Below are 13,256 nucleotides of genomic sequence, written 5' to 3' on the forward strand. Positions count from 1 at the left end.
GACTCCTTCTCTTCTTCTGAACGAATGAAACGTATAAATAGAAAAGAAAAGAATCTATGAACAGTAAAAGTGGGTCCCGTGGGTCCCTGTTACAGTATTTTTACTATACGAAACAGTATTTCTACCGTTGATGAACAGTGTATCTATTGTTGATGAACAATATATCTACTGTTTGAGTGGGGTCCGGCGGCTTCACTGTGCTGTGGATCCGACGGCTTCACTGTGCTTGTGGGGTCCAGCTGTTTCACGGTGCTGGTCTTTTGTCTGATTCTTTCATTTTGCGGAGGAATTCTTCCGCATCTTTTAAGTCTTCTTCAGATAACATCCTTTCTGCTTCAATGGGCTGAGAATCTTTAGCGATATTATCGTTGCTGGTTTTACTTTGCATTGAAGTATCTGATTTTTCATACTGATTTATTGAACGAAACAGATTTCTCTTTACTTCTTCCAAGTAATCATTAATCATTTCTTCTTTATCTCCCTCTTGAAAGGAGATCTTCCTAGCAATATGTTGTACTGAGTTGTCATCAACCTTCTCTTTTTGAGGGTTGCTCGAATATTCTTGAATTTTTGTTTTGATGGAATCCAAGAGTTCTTGACCTTGTGTCGATCATTATTATAGTAAAGCACTTTATCAAATGCTTGGATATAATCCCAATAGGTAAAACTCATTCGAGACTTGTTAAGGCTTATCTGCCTTTCTTTCATCGTGGATATACCCCAATATTCAACAGATATAATCTGTTTTATTATAATCTTCGAGAAATTATAAATGTTCTCGTCTGTGCTATAACCATAAAAGTACTGAAATTCTACACTGCCAGTACTGATGAGTATAGTTTTATAATAAGCACGGGTTTTGTATGACTCACCCGGATAATACAATTCATTTATTAAATACCTTTGGAATATCTTCCATGGCTCTTCTTTTCTCTGAATATCAAAATTTTCTAAAAGAAATATCATTTCTTTTTTGGATACTTTCTCATATGACTTGATATCATCATTGTCATTTTTTGTAATGGAAGCAAAAGTATCACTTTGCTTGGCAAAAGTATCTTTTTTGCTTTTGAGCAGTCAAATATGCCTACAAGTGTGCGTATAACGGACTATCTTCTGGAATATCTTCTAGATGGACGGATGGTCCAATCGATGATTCATCTCTGAGAGATATCCTCTCATTGGTTAAACTTCTTCTTCCCATTTGTATAACTGGGGAGTTTGATGTGGATCCGTATAACGATCCTGGAGGTGGATGATCTTCCTCTGGACTGTGGGGATGATCTTTCCCAACCTCTACCTCTTCCCCTACCCCATGGGGGTTCCATCCTGTAAATATTCACGAGATAAGAAATCTAGCAAAGAATTATCAATTCCCTTCTTGTATTGTATTTCAAAATCAAAAGGGACAGAGCCTGCCATCTTGCAAATATCCTTTTTGAGGCATCATGTTTAAAATCTTTGTTAAACATATATTTAACAGACTGTGCGTCAGTTTTTATCAAAAACTTTTGATTATACAAATCATCTTGAAATTTTAAAACACACTTAACTATGGTTAACATTTCATGTGCCACAATAGCGTATTTTCTCTGGGCTTCAGACCATTTACCAGAGTAAAATCTAATCAGATATTCTTACTTATTATTGGGATTTATCTGTTTTAAAATCCCTCCGTAACCAATATTAGATGCATCAGTCTCAATAATCTTTTGCCATGCAGGATTAGCAAGTGTTAAGCAAGGTAAAGATTTAACACGTTGCTTGATATTTTTAACTAAATTAGTATGACTATCAGTCCAAGGGTTTTTATAATCCTTTTTTAGCCTATCATATAAGGGGGCTAAATCTCGCGACAAATCTTTATAAAAAGGCGATATATAATTTAAACTTCCCAAAAATCTTTGTAATTGAGTTTTATCAGTGATAATATCGGGAAATTTTGAAGCAAAATCTATCGATCTTTGAATAGAAGTAATTTTTCCTTGACAAATATAATGTCCTAAAAATCGAATATTAGTTTGGAATAAACTCATTTATTGTTTTGAGATAACCAAACCATTTTGTATAACAATTCTTTTAAAAATATCTAGATGCTTAATATGCATTTCAAATATTTTGGAGAATACCAAAATGTCATCAATATAAACAATAATAAAATCTAGATAGGGGGTGAATATATCATTCATAATTTTTTGGAATTCAGAAGGGACATTTTTTTAATCCAAAAGGCATAACATTCCATTCATATTGCCCAAATGGAACATTAAAAGTAGTTCTATAAGTGTGCTTTTTAAATATTTGAATCTGCCAATATCCAGATTTTAAATCGAACTTTGAAAATATATTGGCGTCATATAATCTAGACAATAAATCTATTTTGTTGGGAATTGGATATCTAACCCACTTCAAATATTTATTCAAAGGTTTGTAATTAATAACCAATCTAGGAATACCACGTTCCTTTTCAGCTGCGTTATTAACATAAAAAGTTGTGCAAGATCAAGGAGATTTTGAGGGTTTTATCAAATCCTTTTGTAATAAGTTATCAATCTCTTTTTTGCAGAATTCTACCAGTTCGGCGTTTATCTGACAAGGTCGAGATTTAGTAGGAATATCATCCTCAGAGAAATTATTATCATAAGGCAGAGTGACAATATGCTTTTTTCTATTCCAAAAAGCACTGGGATGCTCGGCACAAATATCAATAACTATATTCTCGGAGATCAATTTGATCTTTTTCTGTACTTTAGTAGAATTTAAAGTATCAAATATATTCATACTAAACAATTCTAACTGTAAAGAATCAATATGTTTCTGCTTCATATCAATCAAAGCATTAATATCTTTAGTTACTGGATCTGTAACGAAAGTATAACTTATCTTATTTTCCCTATAAGTAGCTGTAAATCCTTTTGAGTCTATGCTGGTAAAAGGATAAATAGTATTAATAAAAGGTGTTCCAAGTATAATTGGAGGGTATAACTGATTTTTAACCAAGAAAAAGAAGTGAGGAATACAGACTTTATTCTGACAAATACCCGTATTAGGCAATTTATACTTTATATCTAAAGCATGTCCTGATGTAGATTTAACCATATGCGTAGTTTTTTGAAAATATTTAGAAGGTACTAAACCTTCTTGAATGCAGCTAACATCAGCTCCACTATCAATCATGGCAATATTTGTAATAGAAAAACTATTATTAATAAGAATAGTACATTTGATATACCATTTATGGGCAGTAACAATTTGCATCATTCTTAAAAACATATCATATTTAGGATCAAAACTAATAGGTTTTTCTTCAATATCATTTTCAGAAATACCTTTATTTTTGTCATTGGATTTCTCAGCTAGAGAATTAATTTTCTCAATCTGAGTAATTCTATGATCACAAATCATTTGATTCTGTTTAAGAGATTTGATCTCTCTTTTCAAATTTTCAACTTCAATCTTTAAATCATCAAAAGAAGAATCTTTTATTAAAACTGTATTTTTAGAAATAAGACGGTTATTAACCTTAGATAAAGAATAAGGTGCAAAGTATTCAAATTCATTTTTTTGTTTTTCAAAAGGTTTTGAAGAACTAGAACTTGAACTTGCAGCCAAATTAATAATTTTTTCACGAAGCTTTTCATCAGTAACTTCTTTTAAAAGTTCTATTATATTATCAGATGTAATAGTTTTCATATTTAAATCTTGAAACTGTGATTGTAATTTATAAAATTCATCATCACAGGTGCATGTATCACCCTTGCATGTTGTACAAGTATTATCAGCAATTTTATCATTATCAGATAAATCAAGCAAATCAACTTCAGTTTCAGATTCCGACTCAGAATAATAATAATCAGATTCTGACCCAGAAGTGTATAACAAACCATAAACCTTATCACGTAACTCATCGTCTAGTTCTAAGGTTTTCAGCTTTTGAAGCTTATAGTTTGGTGCTATATGGCCAAACTTTCCACATTTGTAACACTTAATATCAGCAAGATCACGCTTAGACCTATTTTTAGTAAATCTAGTGGACTTGCGATGGGCTTTCTTGGCTTTTCGTTCTTCTTTGGATCTATATCTAGATCTCTTTCTCCTATAAGGACTGTCTTCGTTGGGGTATCTATGATACTTATGTTTCTTCTTCTTATGAGTAGAAGTCTCTGGTAAACCAAACTGGGTGCAAAAGTTTCCTAATTGTGACTTTTTCTTAAGCTTATCCATCTTAAGCTGTCTAGACAATCTTAACTCATTGCACAGGTTTAACCCTTCCTGTGTGTAAATTTTTATTAACTTACCATAGGTATAATCTTTATACGGAATTTCACCAAAGGTACCTCTTAGAGTCTTTCTAACTCTTTCAGCAAATAAGGAGGGAAGGCCATCTATAAACTTAGCTTTCCAATGTTCAAACTTATTTTCTGGTAGTTCCATCACTCTACTCATAAAAGTGTCCCTATACCATCTAAACTCGCTTAGGGTCCTACATCTAAGGCCATTAAGCATAGTACAGACAGTCTCATTCTGATTGGTAAATCTACCATTGAAGTGTTCTAATATGGTAAGAACAAGAGTGTAAACATCATCTTCTCTATTTGCTACTAGAGCCATGCCTAAGTTATCAACTCCTTCGTCAGTGGCTATTACGTTAATAACCATTAACTTTTCATCAGCAGACAAATAATTATCCCACCAGCCACGAAGTTGGCCAGTAAAACCTGCAACAATCATTTTGCAAATAGTTCTATCTGTATTTTTCACACTCTTACAGATAGTTGCATACATAAGCATTCTATGCACAAGAATAGTCAACTGTCTATCAGTCAGTCCATCAAGATTCCACTCATAAATTTCGGAACCACTATATGACGTATTAGTCTGATTCTAATCACGTTCCTCTATTAAGACATCTTGAGGAGTAGGACGATTATAATAATAAGTTTGCATTCTGGGTTTATCAGCATATCTGCTGTCAGCAAACTTACTATTCTTTTTGGGATAACCTCTGAGTTTATTAAACTCTGACCAAACCTCATTTTTGTAATCAAAAGTAGTATCTATTTTATCAACAAAATCATTTGATAAATCAATGGGTTTGATATTTAAACCAGATAACTTTTTATCAAGAAGTTCTTCTAAATCATTAAAAGATTTGAATTTAAAATCCTGAATCTCAGGGGGTCTTTGAACATGAGTAGGAACAATTTGAGCTTCTGATTTGCTTTCTGAAATAGATGCCATATCAGTTACTTTCTTGATAGTACTCATTTCTTTTATCAAAACTGTCAAATCAATAAATTTTTTATCAAGAGAACTGATATGTTCACCCAAAACTTTAACGTATAAACTCAAATAATTATTTTGAGAAATTAATTTATTAATTTCTACGATGCTAACTGCAGCAACATCTTCATCAATAAATTTTTGAAAGGCAGTAAAAGTAATACCCGTATTATTAGGTAAGATAAAATGTGCTTGAAGAGGGTAGATGGCTTTAGTAATATTGCCACTCCCGTCTTTATAAGATCTTTGTAAAACATTTATATAAAGAGGTAAATAAGTGGTTATAAACCAAGGAACAAAATACATAATTTGATTATGTAAAGCACAAGTTTCATAAAATTCTTGAGAAATATTATTTAAATCTTCTTTACTATAAGTATCAAAAAAACAAGTTTTAAACTGGTTTCATTTATCGCTGAAAAATTCTTTTTGAATATAACCTCTAGCTTGTGACCCTAGACTAAAATCAATTTGGTGTGGGGTCATTAAGTATCATTGGGGTTAAAATCTATTTCGGATGCAGAAGGAATATCGTTATCAGAAATATTATCACTATCCTGAACAATATTTGTCAGGGGGTTAATCTTAACCCTTTCAACTGGCTTATCACCCACTTTAGTAGAAATTGTGTGTAAAGATGCAGCACAATTTCTAGCTGGTCCATAGACTGGTTCAACGGGAGAAATGTGTTGAATATCAGGCAACAGTCTACGATTGGTAAATGAATGTCTATTATAAATAGAACTAATAGCAGGCAAAAATCTATTATTAGAAAATGACTGCCTATTATAAGTGGAACTATTATCATCAAACTGAATGCAAATCTTACCATCCGGATTTTGAGTAATATGGGAATATTTAGTATTACTAACAGCATCAGTAATCTGATTAGGGGATATAACTGAATTCAAAGTCCAAGTAGTTAGAAAATTAATTTCTTCCCACTTAATAGGTCTCCTCGTGGTGACCTTAGACTTTGTAAAATTGGTTTCTACTAGAATAGTCTGATCAGATGTATCATATAATTTACATCTAGGGTTTAACGTGGATAGCAATTTAAAATAAATTCTATACGATAAACATATAAGTTCAGAACCGGGCGCATAATTATAACCATGCGTTTTCACATTTAATGTCAATGCATCAAGTATATTAATATCAGATAGAGATAATTGGAGATTGGGTTGAGTATTAAAATATACTGGACCGTAGGCCACAGTAGATTCAATAGAACCCATTAGAGACTGTCTGAAATTCAGATTTCTAGCATCTCTAAGAGCAGCTAAAAACGTCTCTGGTAACCCTTTAGGGGTTAATGGCTTAAAAGCAATTTGAACCATACCAATATACAGATAATTATACTGATTTTTATAAATATCTACATCATGTTTGTTTAACAAACGAATAGTCTGTTCAGACGAATTTAAAGCTAAAGATTGCTCTGTTGTTTTAACAAGTTGTTTAGAAGAAAATTTATCAAACCATCCATAATCATAGATTGTTCTAATAGGGACTTTAGGAATCGTCCATTTGTTTAACAAATCAAGGTTTTGAGGTATATCTACCTCTTCCAATCTAGTATTTTTCATACTAGTTTCTCCTAAATCCATATTTCAGAAACATATCTATGTCGAATATTTCATATCTATCTTATATATACCATGAAAGTACCTAGGCTCTGATACCATTTAACAAATACCTTTGGAATATATATAAAATGTATATATAGTATAGTATAGTATATATATAAAAGTTATATTCGATAAGCTATATATACAGCTTATATACTATATATAAGATGTATATATAGTATAGTATAGTATATATATTAGTCTAAAGACAAAAGGATGTTAAAAATAATATCTAAGTCTAAAGACAAAAATATTGTAAAGAGATATGCCTTGTAATTTTATTATAGCATTAAAAAATATGGCAATATCTTTCTTAGTCTTCATCCCCCTATGAAATGAGCACAACAAGGTGCTAATACCACCATTGAGAAGAAAAAGAAACTAATCAAGATGTGCCAAAATATAAGTTACATAATACATACTAATTTTTATTCATACAAGTTACATGGTATCTCTTACAAATTTCATAAATCTATCAAGGTCCGGAGGAATTTCCGTTGGTGGTGGCAGAAAAGTTGCTTGGTCATCGCCACTTTCGGGCGAAGCAACATCCTCCGCAAGTTCAGCTAGCATTTCTTCGTAAGCTTCGTCTTCATCTGGTTGTGATTCAGCAAGTCCAAAATTTCTTCTTTTTGACCGGATCTAATCTCTGAAAGGTACTGATTTTTCCAAACTCTCCCTCATAGACGCTCTATAATCACCGAGTTGAAGTCTTGCTTGACTGAAAGCGCTCTCTGATGCCAATATTGAAGCTTGAATAGTTAAAATGTCTCGGGCCATCCTTGAAAGAACCGGAAAGTATTTTTCTTTGTCCTTCCACCATTCCAAAAGATTAAAGGAACCGACGGGATTTACTTCCTCAATTCCCTGCGATAAATAAACTTCAAGCTCATTTAATTGTGAAAAATCACTACTACTAGAACCTTGAGAACCCCTAAACCCCGCCCAAGCACTAAGTGCTCTTACTTCCGCAGTTCTTTTAGATGATTGAGAATCAGAAGAAGAATGAGTTGGAACATTTGGTCTAGCATGATTTAATGCAACTTGATAAGTATTAAAAATAGTTTGAGCATTTATTCTAATTGAGGCTATTGTTTCCGGAAGTTAAGACAATTCCTCATCTTTAAGTGCTAAACCATTATAAACAGTTTCATACCAAAAATAAGGACCTCCTAATTTTATACAAGGATTTAACAAAGCAGAAATACCATAAATAGGGGGAATAGGGAAAAAATATTTTTAAAACTTTTTTCTCATAGAATCAATAGCAAGTTTATAAATTTCCCCACCCTCTGAAAAATGAGCAAACAAATTTACAAGTTCTGCAATATAAACTAAACAGTTAGAAATAGTAGGATAATATTGCCCAAAAAATTTATTTGTAGCAATATAAATTTTTTCTAAAAATTCTATAAGTATTTTAATATTAGCCCAATCCCCATTTGTAAGGTGCTCATCATCATCACTTACATGTGCATTAAATGTTGAGTTTATGGGATTTCTATATTCATATACAACAACCAAACTTTCATACATGTAATTCCATCTAGTTAGACAAGGTTTAGGAACCTTTCTTTCTCTTAGGCCAAATTCATCGCATCTTTTAAAATATTCTCTAAGTCTACTTCTACGGTTTGAATAAAAAAGCCAGTTAAGAGCCATTTTAACCTTTTCAATTTCAATATTTAAAATTCTCATACCATCACCCACAATTAAATGGTAAATATGACAAATACATCTAACATGAAAAATATCACTAAATGTAGGATTTAGCATAGTGGTAAGCAAGGCTATAGCATTTGTGTTACTAGTAGCATTATCCATTGAAATTGACATTATTTTATCACTAATGCAAAAATATCTACAAATATCTGTAACTGAGCTAGCAATAAACTGCACTGTGTGACGTGAATTAATTATTCTATAAGAAATAATACGCTTTTGCATTATCCAATCCTTATCAATCCAATGACTGGTAACAGTAAGGTAATCACAGTCGTTACCACTTCTACCAATATCAGTTGTAATAGCAACACGATAATTTATATGAGTAAATAAATAGCGCAAATATTGTTCATATTCATGTTTATATTTATAAATATCGCTCTTTACGGTTGTGCGAGGAAAACCTTTATAAGTAGGATTAAAAAAATTTCTAATATAATGCACAAAGTTAGGATCAGAAGGAAAACTATAGGGTAAACACATAACAGTTACCATTTTTGCCAATTCTTCCCGATCTTTTTTTGGATCATAATATAAAATATCATCGGTAACAGTGTTAATTCCCGATTGAAATTGATTTGAACCGGTACTAGGGTCAACCTGACTAGGAGTAGGTAGACTTTTCCCCTCGGCCAAAGTTTTCAGACGAAGATATCTCACTTTATCTTGAGGGTGTTTCATTATGTGTCTAGCCAAAGTCTCCTCCCCCCCTCCCCCGCGATCCAAAATATTTAAAAACTAACTCCGTGCCACAAGTAGCCTTATTTTCTGTAATTAGTTGAGTAAAAAATGGCCAAACGGGAGATGTTTCCGTCCGTTTACTAGGTTGTCTAGAAAAAGTAGGGGTAGTAACAGGAGTATCAAATGGGGCATCATTTGGATTAGCAGGGTTACCACTAGTTGGGTTAACATCAGGAGCAGGACTAGTTGGTGTATCATCATCCGGTTGAGTTTCATCAAAATCTATTTCCTCATCATCATTTTCATCAATAGTTGGATTAGAATAAAGAGCATTCACTAATTCATGGTCTAATTGTTCACCAGATCTAATATTATGGCAAAATTGACTTTCAGTAAATTGTAATAAACTATTATCGCTATCAAGAATAGTAGGTGTAGGACGTATATGGAGTTTGGTTCGGGGAGCCTGGGGCAGTGGGGGAGGAACAGATTGAGCACTACATTCGTCACTCTTGGATTTTCCCTTATTTTTACCAAAAAGTTTTTTTAAGGAAGCCATCTTAAATAATAAAGTAATAGAAAATAAATAAAACAAACAAAATTATAATATTAAAACTTAAGAGTTGGAACGAGTTTACTGAATTGACGAACAACTTGTTGGAAATTGATTATCGTTGAATACTTCAATTCACCAACTTCACAATTGTTTCACAAATTGTAACAATAAAGTAAGCAATAGTGGCAGTTATAAAAGTAAATTAGAGAGAGATTGCGATAGATTGATAATTTTGTAAGAAAAAATGAAAGAATAATGGGGTATTTATAATTGAAAATAGGAAAAAAGTATAATTATAAAAAGTTTGGGATTAAAACAAAGTTGGGGGGTTAAATGGCTATTTTATAAATAGCCAATGACTATATTTTTATTTTTTTTAAAAAAATAAAATAATAAAAAAATAGCCGTTGGGACCGTTTGGCCCGCTAAGGGACCGGTCCGGTCCAGGGCCCTGGCGGGCTAAACGATCCCGGGCCTGACGGGTCCAAATCATAGGACCGGACCACGAAACCGGCCCAGGCCCGCTAAAACCGGGCCAAACGGTCCTGGCCCGTTTAGCCCGTTTGGCCCGCGGTCCCGGGCCGGTCCCGGGCCTGGACCGGCCCACTTGCCACCCTTAAATTAAAGTAAGAACTAGGCTAAATATTACACACCCAACCATAAACAAGCCCTAAATCAAACACCCATTAGGTACCCACACTAGGGTTGGGTCACAACCCTAGCTAGAAATTTAGCTACTCATAGATGCAAATGAAGAAATTAAAGAAGAATAAAAGATTAAAATCATATTCAATGATAAAGAAATAAAAATTCAATGTAAAATAGACAAACTAACATAAAATTTTCCTAAAGCAATAAATAAAAACGGCTCCCAAATTTCATATGTTCAAACTTAACCTAATTTTGTCAAAAAAGACTATTTATATATAGCTGAAATTTTCGAATAAAATTACCGTTTCGGAGGATCTGCGGCCACACAATTCTGTGTGCGGTCCGCACTTTGATGTAGAGCTTGACATGAGGGACTTCTGCGGCCGTACAATTCTGAATTGCGGCCGCACTTCTTCAGATTATGCGGACCGCACATTTCTGAGTGCGGTTGCACTCTTGAGTTCTGCGGCCGCACAATAATAGTGCGGTCCGCACTTCTTGATGGACTTAAAATTGGGACTCTCTGATCTTCCTCTTCTGCGGTCGCACAATTATTGTGCGGACCACACTTTTCAAAGAAGCTCTGACAGAAATCCCTTCATGATCTGCGGGCGCAGACAAAATTCTGCGGTCCACACTTTACCCTTTTTGCTTGGTTTTAGTCCTTGTCCAAAAATACTCCTTCTTAAGTTGAACTTCATCGCTTTGGCTCATTTTCCAATACTCCTGCAAAAAATCATATTTTATCATTTTTCGAGAATACCTTTAAGCATTTTTGAGCTAAAACGAAAGTAAAAAGGGCGCAAATAAGTAGTCAAAATCTCCACTTATCAAGCTACACCTTGCATTTTTCTTGGCTATCCTTTTGCCAAGAAAGGGTACAAGTTATACAATTTATCTACTAAGAAATGTTTCATATCTAGGGATGTCATATTTCATGAGCATTATTTTTCTTTTTCCCTGTACAAAAATGTGCATGTCCCTTCTTCCTTCCCTTACCCTGTTTCTCATGTCCCTGATCCTCATGTCATTGATTATGATTCTTCTACTTCTGTTGTGTCTCTTGAACCTTCTCCTTCCTCTTCTACTTCTCCTTCTTCCCCATCTCCCTCTCCTCCTTCTCCTTCCCCTTCTTTTCCTCTTTCAGATTCTTCCTCTAATGCTGGTTCTCCTACTCCACCCATTATTTAGTCTCCTAGAAGATCTTCTAGAGATCATCATCCTCCTACTTATTTTCAAGACTACTTATGTAGTTTTTCTTCCACCTCTTCCTATTCTAATACAGTCCTTCAGCATGCTGAATTTAAACCTGGTACATATTCTCAAGCAGCCTTCATCCCAGCTTGGCAGAATGCCATGCAACAGGAGTTTGAGGCTTTAGATGCCAATCGCACTTGGGATATTGTTGAATTACCCAAAGGCAAGAAACTTATTGGTTGTAAATGGGTTTATAAGGTGAAATACAAAGATAATGGTAGTGTATAAAGGTATAAAGGTAGGCTTGTGATAAGGGGATATACACAGGTAGCACATATTGATTTTCATGAGACATTTTCTCCTGCTGTCAAATTGTCCACAGTTAAGTGTCTCATAGTAGTGGCTGTCAAAACAATGTGGCCTCTATTTTAGCTAGATGTAAACAATGCTTTTCTCCATGATGATTTGGATGAAGAGGTTTACATGAAGATTCCTTCCAGTCTTTCTATTTCTGCCCCTTCTCCTCCTTCTGCACCTTTAGTATGCAAGTTGAAGAAGTTTCTTTATGGTATCTGACAAGCTTCTAAGCAATGGTATGCTAAGTTGTCATGTGCTTTATGTACTAGGGGTTTCACGCACTCTGTTAATAATTACTCTCTGTTTGTGAAAGTTTCTCCCGGTTCTTTGATTGTGTTGGCCATGTATGTTGATGACATTATATTGACTGGGGATGATCCTAATGTTATTCTTGATTTGAAGTTGTTTTTAAATGACCAGTTCAAGATTAAAGATTTGGGTGCTTTGAATTATTTTTTGGGCATTGAGGTCTCCTCTTACTCTTCTGGTTTGTTGCTGAATCAAAAAAATTTTATTTCTCACCTTTTGTTTGAGTATCGTTGTTCAGATATTTCCTCTGTTGTATATACCTTGGAGCTTAATAACAAGTTGTCTACTGATTTTGGTGATGTGTTGCCTCAGCCTGAGACATACAGGAGCCTAGTTGATAAATTTCTCTTCCTTACGCACACTAGGCCATATATCTGTTTTGTCGTTCAACACCTAAGTCAATTTTTAAAATGTCCTCGAGTTCCTCACATGTCTGATGATTTATACATTCTGAGATATCTAAAGGGTACTTTGGATGTTGGGTTATTTTTCTCCAACTCTTCTAATCTTACAGTGACTGTCTATAGTGATAGTGATTGGGGTGCTTGTGTTGATACCAAAAAGTCTGTGACTGGATTTTGCATTCTTCTAGGGGATAGTTTGATTGGATGAAAATCTAAAAAGCAGCCTATCATTTCCTTGTCTTCCGTCGAAGCTGAATATAGGGCAATTAGTAAGGTTGTTGCAGAGTTGACTTGGATAGTTCATCTTTTATCTGACTTGCATGTTTCTGTCTCACTTCCAATTTCAGTCTTTTGTGATAATCAGGTGGCTATCTACATTGCTAAGAACCCGGCTTTTCATGAGCGCACCAAGCACATTGAGGTGGATTGCCACTTCATTCGCACCAAATTGGTTGAGGGGCT

This window comes from Nicotiana tabacum, chromosome 9 (genome assembly GCF_000715075.1).
Source record: "Nicotiana tabacum cultivar K326 chromosome 9, ASM71507v2, whole genome shotgun sequence".
NCBI lineage: Eukaryota > Viridiplantae > Streptophyta > Magnoliopsida > Solanales > Solanaceae > Nicotiana > Nicotiana tabacum.